The sequence below is a fragment of the Ailuropoda melanoleuca genome, chromosome 3, assembly GCF_002007445.2.
Source record: "Ailuropoda melanoleuca isolate Jingjing chromosome 3, ASM200744v2, whole genome shotgun sequence".
NCBI classification, from domain to species: domain Eukaryota; kingdom Metazoa; phylum Chordata; class Mammalia; order Carnivora; family Ursidae; genus Ailuropoda; species Ailuropoda melanoleuca.
This window is the reverse complement of record NC_048220.1, coordinates 28,099,365-28,117,936: the sequence shown is the minus strand read 5'-3', so window position 1 is coordinate 28,117,936 and position 18,572 is coordinate 28,099,365. Positions and strand designations below refer to the sequence as shown.

The 18,572-nt window shown below is 44.1% G+C and overlaps 1 protein-coding gene across 1 annotated transcript in view; it reads left to right on the top strand.

The window, feature by feature from the left end:
- The window catches only part of NRG2 (neuregulin 2), a 175,628-nt gene that overhangs the window by 1,533 nt on the left and 155,523 nt on the right, over nucleotides 1-18,572 (top strand).

Genomic DNA, 18,572 nt, shown 5'->3' with positions numbered 1-18,572 from the left:
GTCTTTGCTAAGCGGTTAGCACAGCCTTCTCTTACCCTCCAGGACCGGGGAGCAGACGCCTCTTTTGGCCGTTTCTGGGAGATTTTACTAGGTCTGTTGATTGTGATGACAGTGAAATAGAGTAACTTACTTCTGCTGAATGCCAAGTTCAAGCTCTGACATCTTACTGGCAGGATGTGTTGACTGCATCGCTCCTCTTCATGATGTTGGGCGCTGCACAGGAATGCAGGTGATCAGAAACAGAACGGCTCAAGTCTGTAGACCTCTGCAGCCGGGAGTGGAGGGCTCCCATGTCCAGAGTCAAAGAAATAGCAGTTTACGAGCTTTTGTTTCTCCTCCCTCCGACCCAGCACTTACTTCTCAGTGAGATATTTCAGACCAAATCGTCCCCATACTGGAGTGTTTGGTGTGGGTTTGGTGTTTTGTCCCGGCTAAGGCTGAATTTGGTGCTTGCTGTGTAATCACTGAATTATGATAGATGTTCTGGACGTCATCGAAATTGGCATGTTTACCAGTTTACCAGTCGGTTCTAGCTAGGCTTTGGGAAGCAAAGAATGTGTAACAGCTCATAGGAAGTTTTGCTGCCCTCACCTTTTTAGATCGATGCCTTTGACTTTTGGAAGCTTTCCTCCTCTTACTCCCTCCCCCACCCCTATCCTTCAAGAGACAGATTTTAATTTAGCAGTGGTAGTGTATCTAGGCATTATGTTAAACTGTGGCCACTTTAATCAGAAGAATCTTGAAGTTTCTTAATGAGGAGGGAAAAACTTTGGTGGTAACAAGGATTTATCTCTCTGACATTGTTCTGAGGAATATTGTTGACCGCTCTCTAATGTTGGTTTTATGCTCTTAAATGTTTTATGATGACAAGTCGGGACCGGTTAAGAATTTCTAATTTTTTATTCTGTTAAGTGTTTTATCTGAAATCCCGCGGGGAGCTGTGGAACTGTATTGTGCAGTGGGAAATAGATAGTAAAAACATTTACTGAACCTTGTCCAAGGACAGCTTCTGTTTTGGTTTTCAGTGAGTTGCTCCTGACTATGCACAGTGCACATCAGCACCTAATCCCTAGTCTGGTCCACTGAGGCCCAATGGTCTTTGTCAGATAATCCCCCGTCTTCCTCCTCCTACTTTTCCCCTTGCCTCCTTTGCCATTATACCTTGTTTGTTTTGATGAGAGTTTAAGAGTTGAATAGTTGAATGTGGAGATCATGAGAGATGTGGACGTCAGAAATATTGTCTGCTTTCAGGTTATGATCACCTCATGTTATGGAAGTAGCATGTGTGGGTCTAGTTCTCAGGAAGTACCGCAATCCCTGCTAAAGGGAAGGCCCTCCCACACTGCCAATTGTCAAGAAGCAGGAATGACTATGGAAGTAAACACTTCAGGATGCAAACAATTTGGCTTGGAGTTAATGGCTTCTAGATCAGTGTCAGTTGCGGGGGGGGGCTTTATATAAGGGGATTAGAAATTAAAGGACATGTTTGTGAGAGGAAACTTGTGGAACTGCTGATTATATGCCGGAAGAGCATAAACTCTACATTTTCTTATTTTCTGCTATGGGGTTAAGGAAAACATGCACTGGGGATGGTATATTAAATAAGGAAACAAAATCATCCTAACTAACCACAACACCTTCCTTGTGCTCAGCAGGAAATAACTAACAAATTCATTTTCTGTTTTCTGTCTCTAAAGAAAGCCCTCTGGGCCACAGGGTCATTGGGAACATTTTCTCCTTGGAGCAGATTTGCCCATTGCAAAATAGGGAAACTGGCACTCAGAAACTGTCATCATGCCCATTTTATTGAGCAACTGTGGTTGAATTGTTACTTTGTTTAGCCAGTTTCAGCTCCAAATGTGTCTGGCTTCAGAGAGCTGTGGTTTCTAGGGAGATCATCTAGAAAGGTGTATTTCGTGGGTTAGGACTTTGGGACAATGTAGCATATGGAGGGATATTGAGGTTAAAAGTTAACACTTGCCTCAGTAGCATCAATGAGGCGTCATGCTGGACCCTTTCGAGAAGGTCCTCATGAATGGCTAATTTCACTGCAACTGTCTAATATCGATTTGAAGCCTGTGAAGTCTGGCTGGAATAGCAATATGGGTCAGAGGGGTGTTTTTACAGATCTCATGTGTATCATTCATCCAAAACTACCACCTCTGGTGGTAAAGATTTGAGTAAAATCTTTGCATTTCTAAGAAGCTTGCATACAGGGAGGTGTTTTCTGTGCCTTCTGTGGAAAGGAGAGGAAAAAGAGTTAGAAAGGAGTCTTAGGGATTAGCAACTCTGTACAATGCTATAAAAGCATCCTGTTCTGCAAATAGTCCTGCATTTTTAATGGTGGTTGCGTATATTTTGGTATAATCACACCCTATCTTGTTGCTTTCCTATATATATGGTTTTTAGCTGTTTCCTTGTTGCATAGACACAGTAGATAGAGGTAAAAAAAAATCATTCTTCCTTTGGGACTCCCTGATTTGTCATTTTCTTCCAGTGTATAGTGTTCTTTGCTGTTAAAGATGGAAAAGGTGTATTCCGGGGTGGGGGGGTCTTTACATCCTTTAGGATAGTTTTTAATTAATTTGACAACCAGATTTACATATTTGAGGAAGGTGGTTCTCAAAATTCAGCATAGCAAAAGCGACTGCATATTTTTAAAATGCTGTTTATTTAAAGAATCTTTTCTTCCCCAGCCAGCTGGAAACCCAGCTGTGTTGCAGCTTGAAGATGGGAAAGTGAAACTAGTCTAGAAACTGACCATTCCTAGGGGGGAGGATAAGGCTTGGTTATAGATTTTGGGGAAGAATTACCATCATAATGTCAGTAGTTCGTTCGGTGGCTGCTTTCCTCAGCAGATTGCAATTCTTGGGGGCGGGAACCATATCTTATCTTTCAGGTCTTTTTCCTACCTCTCCAGTGTTGGTACTGGGCCTGGTGTCTACAGAGACTCTCCTAAGTGTCTTTTGAATGGATGAAGTCAAGTGAAGTTAAAAAAGCAAGCCTCCAGATTAATACTAAAACAATCTTAACTCTCCCATCTGTGACACCAAGTCTCGTTCTGAAAAGCTGAGTTTGATGATAGCCTTTACCTGTCGCTATGGGAACCTTTTTTCCAAAGGAGTCGTTATCAACTAGAGTACTTAAGCACAATGTGCTTAATCATTGTGCTGATTAGTGTTAATGGGATTTGAGAAGCGGATAATAAAGGTTTTGCTGGAGAGGACTTTTTTTTTTTTTTTTTTTTTGGGAAAAAAAAANAACCACTCCCTCATCCTCAAAACAAAAATAAACAAAAATAAAACAACTGTCCGTTTGAATTAACAAATATTTTGCGAGCTAGAGAGGGTGGTATATTAACTAACTAGGTGACTAACTTCTTGGTCCCAATCCTCTTTTCCATCTTTTATCATCTAGGACATTTTCATTTTATTTCCTAATACCAAATGCATCCTTAGGGTTTTTTTTTCCTTTAGAAAATAGTATTTACTTTTTTGAATGTGTAATATATTTATATGCCTCAATTCAAAAAGTGCATACGAATATATGGTCAAAAGTCTCCCTCCCACCCCTATCCTCCGCTAACATATTCTTGAAACGTGTACTTCTCTAAGAGCAAAATGTTTGTCAAAGTAGTCTTATGTTTTTCTCTTAACAGATGGAGAATGTTAATTTTGCCATTAAGTCAATTTTATGGTAAATTCTTCCCAAGTTTTATATATATATATATATATATAACTTAACCCAAGATCTTAGTCACTACCCTACCTCACAAATAAAACCCTAGGGTCAGGAATGAAAATACCAAGTCGTTTTTCAGGTACTCTGCCATTAAGAAGTTTTCTGTGACAGTGAATTTTGTGAGGAGTCTTCATTGCCATGCTCAAAGGAGAGATGCAAGGATTTGTCCCTGAGCTTTAGGGCAGCTCTGCCCGTACCACAATTCCTACTGTTTCACCCTTTTGATAATCTCACAACAGAATCCATGTGGAAAATCACATGATTCCATATGTGCAAAGAGAAAACCTCACAGTGCGTGATTGCTTTGATTTTCATTTAGAAGTCAAGCCGAAGACTCCAGTTGCGAAGAGTTTGATTTTGACTGCATTCCTATATAGCTGGTACAATTCTAGGGGGAATTATCCACTTGAATACTACTTTGAAGTACGTTTAAGGTAACCGGTCTGAACGCAGTGTTAAAATTTCAGAGTGTCAGGGAATTGCCACTTGAATACTTAGGGGGAAAAAAGCAAATATGGAAATCCAACAGTGGAGAGTTTTAACCCTCTAAATCCGGGTGGCTTAGTGGCGTCTGGCAATTTGCACATTGATTTGGAAAAGGAATGACAGTATCAATGAAGTTTCCCCTGTGCTGTCTACAACAACTGGTTCTGGGGTCTTTCTTTTGAAGGTCTGAAGTGGTCGTAGTATAATTTGAACCAAAGGTGAAAGAAATTTCCCTCCAGATTTTGAGTTTGGATGGATATGTATGAAATGGGGACTTTTGTCTTACTTGTTTCTAGAACTTAACCCTCCCTTCCTACTCACTTATTGGAATTAGCACAGAGAAAGTCAGTTTATGAATTTCAGGAGATGAAATAGGGAACTCTTTAGAAAACTGGGGAGGGCAGGTGAATTGGCTGGTGGAACTGCTGAATTCTGGTAAGTCTGTGAAATTAGACTCCTTTATTTTGTTTTTAAAGATTTTATTTATTTATTTGACGGAGGTGGAGGGAGAGAGAGAGAAAGCAGGGGGAAGGTCAGAGGGAGAGGGAGCATCAGAGAGAGAGGGAGACACAGGTTCCCCGCTGAGCAGGGAGCCCGATGTGGGGCTCGATCCCAGGACTCTGGGATCATGACCTGAGCCAAGGGCAGATGCTTAACCAACTGAGCCACCCAGACGCACCCCAGACTCCTTTAAAAACAACAGTGCACACAGGCGAATGTTGGTGAAGTAGAGCTCCATGTAAGGCTCTAAGAACTGGAGCAAACCCAGAGGATGATTAAAAGGCGTTAGAGCGAAGTGCAAGAGACATCCTGTACTCAGACAAAGAGGGAAGCTTTTGCCAATCTGGGGTCAAAAGACAGAGATTCACTCTGATGGACTGCATTTGTTGTTAATCAGCCGTGATATTTTCTGATAATTATGAAATGAGGTTAAGTTAAGGAGCCTTCTTTCCCTGGCTAGTTGCAACTGGCCAAGTGTGGCATGTGAGCTCCGTTCTGCAGCAACATTCCCTTCCCACTCTGTGCTCAGAGTGAGATCCAAGGAGCCTCTCCAAGGACCTTCTCTGGGACAGAGCCGGTTAGCTCCTCCCTGTGCCTCCGCTCAGGACCTGATTGTGCCACCCACCTCCTGGGCTGGGCTGGGCTGGGCTGGAGGTGGTTAATATTCCATTTCCCCTTGCAGATGTTTCCAGAGTGGCAGGGTATCCTAGAGGTTCCCGTCTTCTACTAGCAACACAGACCCCCAAGGTGTGATGTTCAGGTTACTTTTTATTCTGTCTTCAGAAGCAGAATTGTTAATGCTTCTCTTCTGCTCTCATAGATTTCCTGCCTTGTGCTGATGACGTTGACTTCCCGCTCCTCTTTCCCTCCCTGAGCTATTTATTCCACCTGAGGCTCTGTCTTTGTCCTTTAGGCTAGGGTGTTTTACTTGGTCCTGATCTTGATATTGGTCCAACTAACTGAAGTCAAACTGAGCTAACATTCCTCAGAACTGAGTGAGAGGGGAGTTACCACATGGCTAATACCCTGGGCCAGCCCCTGGGAGAGTCAGGACATCATTATTTCGACTGTGACAATGATGCATTTTGGTATCCCTGAAGTTGTATTACTAAGAGAGCCTTGCTTCAATGCCACCTTCCAAATCTTTGCTTCAACAAGTATTTCTATAGGTGCTCTGTTTAAAGAACTAGGTATTTCAGGGTAGTTGTATCAGACACAGTCCCTGTCATCAAGCAATTTACAATCTTGAAGTACAAAGGTAGAGCGGCTCTTCAATCCAAAATGTGATAAATGCCATAAGATTTACCAGCATAGTGCTTTGGGGAGCAAGGGAAGCTGGAGGAAAAGAAGATCATATTTAGAGGATTAAAGGAAGTTTCTTGCAGAGGTAGTTTGAGATGGGATTCGAATATTCAGAGATAGTTGAGGTAGAGGTGGTTTAAGGATAGAGAGAGATGAAATGATTGATTAAATTGATTGCATGCAGAGACAGCGGCATTCTGTTCAGCAGAGGGGCATACTTAAGAGTATACAAAATAACCAGGATAAAAGGGAGAACTGGATAAGGAGTCTGGAGAGGTAGATGTGGGTAATATTTTCAACTGTCTCGAATGCTAGGCTGATGACTTTATTTGTAATTAGGTAAGTAGTATTTGAAGGCTTATGTTAAAAGCAATTCAGGTATGTTTTGTAGTTATCAGTGGATGGGTCTTGCACAGGTTTTTTTAAGTTATCCGTATTTCATGTTTTCTGGATGCTACTGTAAAGGGTATTTTTGTTTAATTTTGTTTTCCAGTTATTAATTGCTGGCATATAAAAAGATAATTTATAAAATACTGAGTTTGTATCCTGTGACCTTAATTAATTTGCTTATTAGTTCTAGTAACTGCTTTGGGTAGGTTTCTAAGGATTTTTTTCTATGACTAAGATGTCAGTGAAAAAAAGACCGTTTTAGTTTTTCCTTTCTAATCTGTTTGCCCTTATTTCTTTTTCTTTCCTTATTGCACTGGCTAGGACTACCAAGGACAGTGTTGAATAGAGTAGTGAGGGCAAACATCCTTGATCCAGTCATGGTGGAAAGCATTCAGACTTTCACTATTAAGTATGACGTCAGCTGAAGGTTTTTCATACATGCCCTTCCTTTAAAAAAAAAAAAAAAGTCTGCTAAGTGTGGTGTAAAGACTAAGAATTTGGGCCTTACAGCCAAATGGGCCTGGATTTGGAAGCCAGCTTATGCATTTTCTAGCTGGGTGATGTTGGGCAAATTACTTTCTGTGTCTTAGTTTCCTATAAAATGGGGATAATGATAACATTTAATAGGATAGCTGTTTGTATTAAATGAGATAAGACATGTAGAATGATTAACACAGAACCCAATAATAAATGTTTGAAAATAGTTAATTATTAACAAAATCTTACTAGACCAAAGTGAGCAAGAAGACTAGTAAGTGAAAATTTTAAGTTCTAGAAGTGGACTGCAGGCAGGCAAGGGGGGAAATTTTCACCAACCACTATATTTTTAACCAGATGTTCCTATTTTTCTCAGCTTGAGAGTCCCTGGGCTGGGCTGGTGGAGGTGGTGATGAGAAGAGAGTGGGTTACGTGTGCAGTTTCAGTGTCGGGAAGTTCATTTGAGTTCAGGATCTGAATGCTGGTCCTCTGGAGGTCCCAAGTAGGCTCTCAATCATCATGGATCCCTGGGTCTCTGTTGGTCAATATTCCGAGAAGCCTACAGATGGATACTGCTTTTCTCTGTTTCACAAATGGAATGACTAAGATCCATACTCCAAAGTGTCCCTTTCAAAATCTTAGCATGCTTGTGGGGTCAACCAAGGGTCCAAGATCTGGAATCCTGCCAGGTGTGCTCTTTGACTATCACTGGTCTCATCTGTTCTTAGGAGGAGCTGCTCAAAGTCCCTGGAAAATGGCTGAAAGTGTCCTTTTCTTCCTTTTTTCCTTCTCCTTCCTTCCTTCCTTCCTTCCTTCCTTCCTTCCTCTCTCTCTCCTTCTCTCCTGCTTCCTCTCTCTTTCTCTCTTTTCTTTCTTTCTTTCTTTCTTTCTTTCTTTCTTTCTTTCTTTCAAGAAAGCAGGTCCCTGATTCATCCTGCTTTGATTTGGGGGTCTCCAGCATTGGGCATAGGTTCACACTGCATCATTCATAGTCTCTCTTTCGTTGTTTCTATACTGGGTTGGTGTGGATCTCATGGCTGACCAGGGTCAGAGGGGTAAAGGTGTGGGCATAAAACAGGTGGCATTTTTGGAGTTTGTGGGGCTGAATTTTAATTTTACTTAATTGATTGATGTGTGGAACCTGATGAAAGTATGAATCTTTGCTCCTAAAATGTTTGTAAGACAGAGACTCCTCGCTTTGGCTTCTTCCTCTAAATATTTGTTGGGTATTATTAACCCTTAGATCCTGGGCTGGACACGCATCCCCAAACTCAAGTTCTCCTTGTTATTTTCTTATTCTTAGAGTTTTAGTATTTATGGCCTATACCACGTATATGACACTTATCATTTAATGCCATGCATTGTTAATTACCTTTTGATGGGTCCGTGTCTTATCTCCTTCACCTGATTGTAAGATCTTTGGGGGCAATAACTTAACATATGATAAAGTAAATATTTGATTAATGGCTATTGCCAAGAAAGAAGGGAGTGAGACGGTCTTTTTGCTTTCTCTACTGACTACTTTTGCCCTGCATAAATTTCAACGTTCCTCAGATGACAGCCCACACTAAGGGACTAGAGCAATTGTAGAAAGTATCCTCAGACATTTTGATAAAGGGCAGAATCTGTTATGTTTCTGTTCAGTTTTTTTTTCCCCTTGATAATTCATAGCGTTTTACAGGTAATTCTTTTCTTTTCTCAAATTTTAGAATTATGACTGAGTGCTTTTCCTCACACATGTTAATATTTTGGCTTGTGTTTCCTTTCTGTCTTTTGGTTAGTTGGCATTCTGCAAAAAATTCTCCAGTTTCACTTTGCCATAGGAGCTTTTGGGGTGTTCCCCATTCGGGTTTCTCACTGGAGTGTCCAGTTGGACTCGGTTACTTTGCTGCAGGCTGAACACCTTGAGGGCTAAGACGTATGACCAGGTGTCTTCTGTAGTAAGCGGAGACCACAAATTAGGTGGCGTTGTACCTCGTTGCCCAGTAGGCAGCTTGGCGGCGTCTGAGGCCAGGACTGGTTGTTTCCTCAAAGCGTGGGGAGTGGGATCTAGTCTTTCTTCCTGTCTCTCTTTGGCATTTTCCTCCTTTACCATATCCTTGAAATGAGGCATTTTCTTCCGTCTGCTTGGCTAATGTATTGGGGGAGGGCTGGGGGTGGCTTTCAAGAGGAGGTGCTCTTCCAGCTCAGAGTGCCTTAGGACCACTCGTCGCCACTTTGCACAGGGCTGTGGCGCGCAGCTTCCTCGGGTCAGTCCCTTCCAGTGGTGCCTGTGGCCATGAGCGTAATCTCAGTACAGTGGCTCACTACAGTTCCCGAGGTCAGTGATGAATGTCACAAACACTGCCCAATCGGGGACTGTCTTCTGGAGGAACTTTGTAAGGTTTTAGAGAAGAGAGTTTATTCGCCAGTCAGGATGGAACAGGTAGGTTAAGGAGATCTGTCATGTCTGACTTCCCGTCTCTGAATGAGAAAAAGAACAGCAGGCCTGCATGCAGTGCAACTTTCCCAGTATTGTCCTTGGTTGATTGGATTTCAGGGAACAAAATAATAAAAAGAAGAAGTTTTTAAAAAGAAGACACGAGTCTCAGACCACAACGTGATCCAGCTGTCACAGAGTGAAGCTAAGGCCCACAAGTGAAGAGTTTCTTTCCAAGGACACTGGGGCTTCCGAAGGCAGCCTGTCTGACTGCTTACTCTTAGTTGGTTTCCTTTTCATAGTCTATTCATGTAGATTTACTTCTGAGAACCCTTTACCTCGGGTTCCAATTCTCCTACCTTACCCTTCTGTACTCACTACTTAGGTCTGCTGTCATACTTGCTTTTGTCATCATCGTAATAGCCGGTCCTCAGTCCCTAGTCCCAAGCACCAAAGAAGTTTCCAGAAATTTCTAATGCAAACTTTCCAACCCTTCCTTGGACTTTAGGTCTGATGGACCTGGTGGAAAGACAAAGAACAAGGCCTGGGAGAGGGACCTATGAGGCTAGAACCACATATGACAAATCTGGCTGAGTTTCTCTCAAGTCCAGTTCTTTTGGATAAAACATGGTGTTTTTTTGGGTTTTTTTTTTTTTGCCTTTTTTTCCCAAGAAAGCCTCTCCCATACTTTCAAGTTTCATTTGCAAACGGAAATGCTTTCTCTAAAAAAGATAGTAACATTCACGGGATCCCCTAGTGACATGCGTGTTAAATTGTCTTGGCCAAGTACTGGTAGTAATCCTTTTGGATGGCACCTCCCAGGGCTCGACCCAAGTGATTCAGGCCATTACTGAGAAGATCCTAGGGTGTGGAGCCAGGGTAGAATCATCCTCTAGGCCAAGCAACACATTACCACCTCTGAGAGAAGCTTCTTGCTACTGGAAAAGAATCTAACTTGTAAGTTGAAGGGAGGCACATGGATAGCCCCCAGATTGGGAGAGAGCTTCCTGTCTTTGTTTCTCATTATGCAAATTATCTGAGTAGGTTTCTGCTCTGCGTGGTATGCACTCTTCTACCTGAGAGGGCAAATGGGAGCTGGAGCTGAGACTAGTTCCCTTGGGAATATTGTTTTCACCTCTGCCAGTTCCCCGCCCCCTACACTTTCTGCTTTTCCCACACGGGATGTGGGCTCCCTGCTTCTTCTGTGTGGTGTCACAGCCTCACGGCCTCAGGTGAATGAGCCTTAGGCCTAGAGCTTGCTGTACAGAGTAAGGATTAAAGGCGTGGGTTTTAGATTCGTCTGTGAAGGGATCACATCAAGTGGATAAAAGGTCCCAGAGGTTTGATGGTCTTCACTGGGCCAAGCTCGCAAGCCATAGTTTTTTTAAAGTAAGTGCACGAGTTTACTTTCCTCATCTCTGAAGTTAAATAATAACCTAGTCATTCCACAGGAGGAGTGCGTGTTGTTATTGTTTTGTTTGTTTGTTTGTTTTTAAGATTTTACTTATTTATTTCAGAGAGAGAGAGCGAGAGAGCACAAGCGGGGAGCGAGGCATAGGGAGAGGGAGAAGCAGACTCCCCGCTAAGCAGGGACCCCCCCCCCCCCCCCCCCNCCCCCCGCCAAGGGCTCCATCCCAGGACCCTGAGATCATGACCTGAGCTAAAGTCAGACATGTAACCAACTGAGCCCCTGGTGCATGTTGTCATCTAAGAGGAAAGTGGACACGCGCAATAGTGCTGCTCTGGCCCCGTGTCTCAGAGGGTAATCCTCTGTGGGTGCTACTCTTTCTTCCATGGGTCAAAGATTCCTTTCTCTGAAAGGGTTTGTGACAGAGAGCTGTGAGCTTGGGGAAGGGGTTGTGGCTGAATTGCCATGGACCCATTCACCCTTCAAGACTGAAGCCCTCTGTGGCTCCTGCCGTGGCTTCCTCAGTGATGTTGTGCGTGTTGTGTTTGGTTCTTTCCCCTCCCACTTCCTTCTGTCATTCCATCCCTGGCTCTTCTTTTGACCGCCTTGGAAAGGGTACAGTTCCTAAGGGTCCTTGGCTCTCTTCTCAACGTATGGAGGCTGTTCTGCAGTTTCAACTATGTGCTGCGTCGTGGTTACTCTGGAGAGTGAGCCTCGGCTCTGTGACTTACTAGCCATATAACTTTGGGCAAGTTAATTAACCTCTTTTTGCCTCAGGTTCCCCAACCAGAAAATGGGGCCACTAATAATACCTACTTCATGACATTGGGGTAGGGTTTCAGTGAGTTCCTCATGTAAAGTGCTCCGAAAAGTGCCCGCTTGGAGAAAGAAATGGGCAGGCTAGCTGTCATTACTGTTATTGATGTGTCTGTTGTTGTGGAAAGAAGCTGACTTTGGGTTCAGCCTGATAGTTATTAAAATCCTGGCTCTGTTCCTCACCAGCTCTGTGAACTTGGGAGAGTCGCTTGGTTTCCTGAGTCTCGGTTTCCAGCTGCCTGTGGCACCCCATCTCGGGTATCTCTTGCTGCTTAACAAACCGCCCCCAAGTGCAGGGGCTTCAAACAGCAACAGTTCTGTGTCATTATCTCTCACAGGCCCGGGGATTGACTGGGCTCAGCCAGGAGGTTCGTATCTTTCATGCCATTTCTGGTCACAGGGTGGCTGAGCAGTCAGACGGTAGCTGAGACTGGGTCACTTCAAAGTTGCCTCTTGACATGTCTAGAAGTTGTTGCTGGCTGTTCTCATCTGGGAGCTTAGCCAGGGTTAAGGGCCCGGGACCTTGCCTGGGAGTATCCCAAGAGAGGGCCAGGCAAAAGCTGAGCTGTCTTTCATAATCTAGCCGCAGAAGTCACTTCTACCGCATTCTGTTTGTTAGAAGAGAGTTAGTTACTAAGCCCTGACCAGGTTCAAGGGGAGCAGAATGAGACTACTTCTTGGTGGAGGGATTGTCGAAGACTTGGTGGATATGTTTTGAAACCATTCCAGTCTGCTTTCTTTTTTTCTTTTCTTTCTAAAACTTATTTGAGACAGAGACAGAGACAGAGAGACAGAGGGAGAGGGAGAGAAAAGAGAGAATTCCAAGCAGATTCTGCATTGAGCATGGAGCCCAAAGCGGGGCTCAATCTCATGACCCTGAGATCAGGACCTGAGCCGAAACCAAGAGTCGGAGGCTTAACCGACTGAGCCACCGAGGCGCCCCTACAGTGTGCTTTCTGGTCACAAGCTAGTGATATGAAAAATACGCTCATCCTCACCCCAAATCTTCCTCCTTCAAAACAGTCTCCTCTATTAGGGCACCAGGCTCAGGCTCAGCGGCCAGGGTCTCACCCTCTAAATCAGGTGTAGTTGCAGATGAGGCTTCTCTCAGTCGCTTCCTTGGGGACAGTAACTTGAGCCTTGATCCTCTTGACTCGAAGAAGTGAACTATAGAAACCAGTTATCTGACTCCCCACCCCCCAACACTTCACTGCCGTACAATGCTGGAATAGAGGTGGGGGAACTGCTAGAGAGGCCCCTTTTTAAAAATTGGTAATACATCAACATTTTGGAGTGGCTTAAGTTTCGGGATAATTTTAAACTTACAAGAAAGTTGCACAACTAGTACAAAGACACTCCTTTGCCCAGCTTCCCCAAATTATACAACCCTGTGAACTTATCAAAACCAGGACATGAATAATAGTATCGATGTACTGCTATTAACTAATCTATAGACCTTATTCAGATTTTGCCAGTTGTCTTGCTAATGGCCTTTTCCTAGTCCAGGATCCAATCTAGAATCTCCCATCACATTTAGCTGTCACGTCTCCTTGGCCTTCCTCTATCTGCGGTAGGTATTCCCACCTAGAAAGAGGGAAACAGCAGCCAGCCACTGTGCTTTAGCCGTTCTGAAATCCGGCCGGGCACGTGAATAGGCTCAGTCCTACTGTCTGGGAATGATTCTCCACTGTTCTCGGTCCTACCCTGTGGGCTCCTGGTTTTCCCCTCTAAATCATCTTTCCTTTCCTTTCCTTTCCTTTCCTTTCCTTTCCTTTCCTTTCCTTTTCTTTTTCTTTCTTTCTTTTTATTTTATTTTATTTTATTTTATTTTATTTTATTTTATTTTATTTTATTTTATTTATTTGACAGAGAGAGAGACACAGCGAGAGAGAGAACACAGCAGGGGGAGTAGGAGAGGGAGAAGCAGGCTTCCCGGTGAGCAGGGAGCCCGATGAAGGGCTCGATCCCAGAACCCTGGGATCATGACCTGAGCCAAAGGCAGACGCTTAACGACTGAGCCACCCAAGCGCCCCATCTTTCCTTTTCCATAAGATAGGGACTGTGTTTGCAGCTAAGGACTTGTCTCAGTGTTCTGTGTTCTTTCAGGTGATGGTCAGTCTGGTGCGGCCCCAAGAGGAGACACGGGAAAGGCACAAAAAAACAAAGGTTACTATAGTCACAGGTCCTAGAGAAGGGGTCACCGCATGCCACACAGGGTGAAGAGGGAGTGCCACATTTTGGTCAGGTGGCACAAGGCAGAAAAGCACAGACAGCATCGGGCCAGAGCCCTTATTGGGATTTCCCTGGGAATAGAGAGCCAGGGCAGGGTGAATTGTTTAGGATTGGCTAGTTTGAAGAATTCTGCAGGACGCTAAGCTATAGGGGTGGTTGGTGCCTGCTTGCCTGGTCCCTGGTCCGGGGATGATTAAGGGGCAGATAGAAGAGGTATGGCTCGGAGTTGGTTAGTTTGCATATCAAAGGCACGCTCCTGATTGAGTCCTTCACTATCTCTAAGAAGTAGCTGGCCCTGATGGTGCGGTCTGTCCAGACAGAAGGGGTTTTTAAGATGTCAAAACATCATATTATATAGAAAATAAAAACTCTATACAGTACACTCAGCCTGCTTCCTACTTGTAGATGTTTGGCGGCCCAAAGGCTTTTCATTTTTGTAGTGCGTGGTCCCTTTTAGACCATGTTCCTGCTAGTACACTTCTTAAAAATGTACGGTTTGCCTATGAATCTTATCGGGGTTCACTACCTTAGACAAAAGCCACACTCCCAAATCTGACCAAGATAAGCTCTTCTCTACCTTGAGCTCTCTGTGGGCTGCTGTTTGACAACACCCTTCAGATTAGTGAAATCCCTGTTCTTGAATGGAAAGGACCTGGGAGATATGTCCTTAAGTCGGCCTTTTGTCTATCTCAAAGGTTCTTTGAGACATTGCTTCTTGATTTTTCTGAAGTCTTAACAAAGGATACAGTTCAAAATGCCTGACACTGAGTTCATTATCCCTTACCATATCCTGAGCTGGATAGGACACCCCCATCTTAGGGAGTGGCATTGATCTAGTCTTCCAAACCATTGGGAACCTCAAAATCTGTCGTCTATGGTTCCTTTCTTACCTTCATCCCCTGTGTCCCATACGTTGTCAAGTTCATGACAGCTTTTACTACTGCAAAGTTTCTTCCGTCCAGTTCTTTCCATTCTTGTTGCCCTAGTTGAGTACTTGTATGTCACCTAGACTGTCACAGTAGCTGCTAAATGGAATTCCCCACTTTCAGAGTCTCTGCTCTCTTCTCTCCTCTTTCCTGGAATTAGCTTTCTAAAACAAAGTAATTATGTCCACCGGATCCGGAAGTCTTTATTAGCTTCTTACTCTTACAGAATAAAGGGAAAATGCCTCCACATGGCATGCAGGGCCTTCCACAGTTCGAGCCCACCTGCCTTTAAGCCTGCAGCCCACTCTGCTACCCTGATGCTTAGGTGCAGCAGGATGGACTGTTTGGAAACTTTGGGAGACCTTTTCCATTTTTCTTCTTAGCGCTTTTGTGCATTCTGTTTCCTTGGCTTGGTATGCTTTTCCTTTCTTTCTCAGTCAGTTGCTAGCCCCTTCATCCTTCACAGTTCAGCTTAGACCCCACTTCTCCTCAACGCTTTTTCTGGTCCCCTCAGTCTGAATGAAACCGTGGCATCCTTTAGGTTTCTGTAGCGGTTCGTTGCTCTTCTGTAATTGTAACGGTCTAGTCTATCATTTAGCATAGTTGGATCGGGAAGCAGGGTATGTGTGTGTGGTCCCCGGACTATGAGCTTCTTGAGTGTGAGATGCAACTGCAGCAAAGGATGTATCTGACTTGGTTTTTTTTTGTGCCTTAGTTAAGTCAGATGGCCAACAACTGCCTGACGACTTGAAGAGAGAATGAATTTTACTTTAGGATTAGAACTGGCCATTAAATAAGCATCTGGTTCATGGAAGGGGATTGGCCTAGGTGTATTAGATGTTGGCGGAGATACACGAGAGAGGTAAATTGAGGCAGCTGCTTTAGATGAATAAGGGGTTGGTTTAGTTACAGAACCCTATGCTGGAGTCTTTACTAGTATTGTTGCTGCTGTTTATAACAATAAAAACCCGAATCTCTGATGTGTGGACTAGAGTCTGTATTTTATTCGCCTCTGTGGGAAACACCTTGATTATTCGGGGGTGCTGATGACTAAGTACCTAAGATTATTCAGGGATAGGAGAACTGGGCTGTTTTGTACGCCAGCGCACCCCATGGTTCTTGGGGTGTTATAGGATCTCAATAAATATTACTCGAGGGGAGAGTGAGTGAAGAAGTGATTTCTTCTCCTCTGTGATTCTAGGGTACCTCCATGTGCCATTCCCACGGATCCTAGCTTGGGGAGCCAGTTCAAAGTCAGCCAAAGTTAAGAGAAGCCTTATTGCTCACAAGTGATTTATTCAGAGTCCTCTTGGTATTCAGAGCTTTCTGCATTGCCACGGACGAGTGGGGGACACTGGGGAGTGGGGATGGAGACATAAGTGGTCGGTGGCAAGTGAATGGCAGAATTGCAATCGAAATCAGGCGGCCAGAAGTGACAGGAGCTTCTTTTAGGTGGCCAGGGGGAGAGTCTGTGCTGTGTCCAGAGTCAAGGAAGAGAAGACTATTCAGGCATTGTCAGGTGTCTGGTTGTTGTTTGCTTTTAAATGATGAGAGCCCTTCCTGGAAATCAGTCTTCCCCGGGCCCAGTCTCAGACCACTGCTTTCTGTGTGACCTTGTGCAGCCTGTGCTTACACCCTGGGCTTTGTTTTGAGCTGACAGATGCTGGTTTCTCCTTCAGCTGTGAGGACTGGGGAGGAGAGTGTTACAAGCCAACTAGGTAAGTGGCATGGCATCAGAATAGAGCCTGGATGGGTTTATAGCTTTTCTTTGGAAATTTTAGCAAAACCCCAGACTGAGGGACAATCTGGACGTCTGGAGTGCTGAATTTCTCTGTTGAAGCTGGACTTCCCTGTCTTCCATTCTGAGTATCAAATTCGAGCAGCCTCCCTAAGTCTGTGATTGTGATAATTGGATGGGAGGGATTGGGGCAATTTAGGAAGATGATGGGGGCCTGATCTCTTCCTGCCTTTGAAATCCACAAAGGAAGGAAAATGGGGAAAATGATAAATAGTTGATCAGAAAATGGGGAGTGCCCCTCCTTAATTAGGACAGCTGGCTCAGTGATAAAAATATTTTTCTGTTAGTGGCCCTCAGGACCAGATGCTGTGAAAACAGAAGTTAAACTCTGACTTTGGGCAGCTCTCTCCATCCAGGGAGGGCAGTGTAACCTCTTCTCTGCCCTTGCCTGGCCGCGGGTTCCTCTAAGGAAGTCTCAAGAGCCTTGAGAGAGGAGACTCATTGGGTCCAGGTTACTGGATTCCGGGGTGGGGTAGTTTCCGTTGACAGGGGCCTCAGGGCATGTGGGTTTTGCATCTGCTTGACCTTTGGATTGTCCTTGGAGACTCTGCCTGCCTGTTTTCAGTAGGGCTAGCTCAAGGTGACCTCCCTCCACTCCGTAGATAGGAGAGTTGGCCTGCTCGGTCTCTCCAAATCCCCGAGAAACCGATTTTGCTACAGGACTGTGTGAACCATATGGCAGCCTAGATTACAGCAATTGTTGGCGTTTGTCAACAGAGAGAGCAGGCTTTTTGGCTATGGCAGATCCCCCAGGTAGGGTTGCCGCACCATCTGTGAACACAGCATATAGGATCAGCTAGATGGGTACACGGTCCCATTCTCACTCACTCCCTGCCTCCTCCGCAAAAGGAGCGGTAAGTTTGCCACCAAATATTGGCGAATAGATATATACTTCAGCTCTTTTATTGTTATTTTCTTTGAAGGAAGCTAGAGAGGTCTGGTAGTCATGTATCTTACTCTTGAGAGGTTTACAGTCTAGTTGAGGATGTCAGATTAACATGAATCAATAGCACAGGACATAAAGCAAAAGATATATAATAATTGCAAATAGGGAAAACAGACGATAGAATTCAGAAATGCGGAGGATCCTTTTGGGGCTGAAATTTTCCAGAACAGAGTTAGGACTGGAGGTTAGTCTTGAAGAATGAATAGGTTTTGGGGGTTTAGGAGGATAAGGGAAAGGCTTCTAGGCCCAAAGAACAATATGAACAGAGGTAGAGACAAGCAAGATGTCTTTACGGGACCATGAGGAGATTAGTGTGGTTGGGGTAGAGATACAGGGGAGATAAGATTAGAAAAGCAGGGCAGGACCAGATGAAAGACGGTCTCCAGAGACAGGCTAAGGAGCATGGACTTGGTTCTGGAGGTGATATGGCCCCATTGTAGGTGCTGGTGCAGAGATAGGATATGAAGGGAGGAATGTTTGCAAATACACTATATACACAATTTAGAGTAGACTGGAGTTGGGGAGAGATATATGTTCCAGAGATCAAGGAGGGAGTTATAAAGTCCTTGAAGCCGTGGCAACCGGGGAAAGAGGCAGGTAAACTACGCAGTTTCTTTCCAGCACCTGTAAGATTTCATCGGGAGCTGGTGGCAGCTGGGAAAGGGGTCATGAAGCAGAAAAAGGGGTCAAGGTTTAATTTTGGAAAGCTGGGAAAAAAAATAGTGCCATTGGCAGCAATGGAGAAGTTGTGAGGAAAAGTAATTTTAAGGAGGAAAATGATGAGTTGGCAATGATTTTATTTACTTAGCAAACACTTATGTGACACTTATTATGAACCTGGCACTGTACTAACCACTTTCTAAATGTTAACTCATTTAGCTCTCATCATAACCATATAAAAGAAGTACTTTGTTATTATCTTCTTTATCACCAAGGGGAAAACGCAAGCAGGGAAAGGTTGAATAATTTGGTCAGCATCATGAAGCTATCAATAAATGGCAGAGCCAGCATTTTGGACCCAGGCCGTTCCTCGAGGCTCCCCCTTGTTAATGGGAGACCCAAGTAGAAATAGAAACTGTAATAGACAGTAGGACATCAAATACTTGTTAAATGCTTCTTTTGTGCAGAGT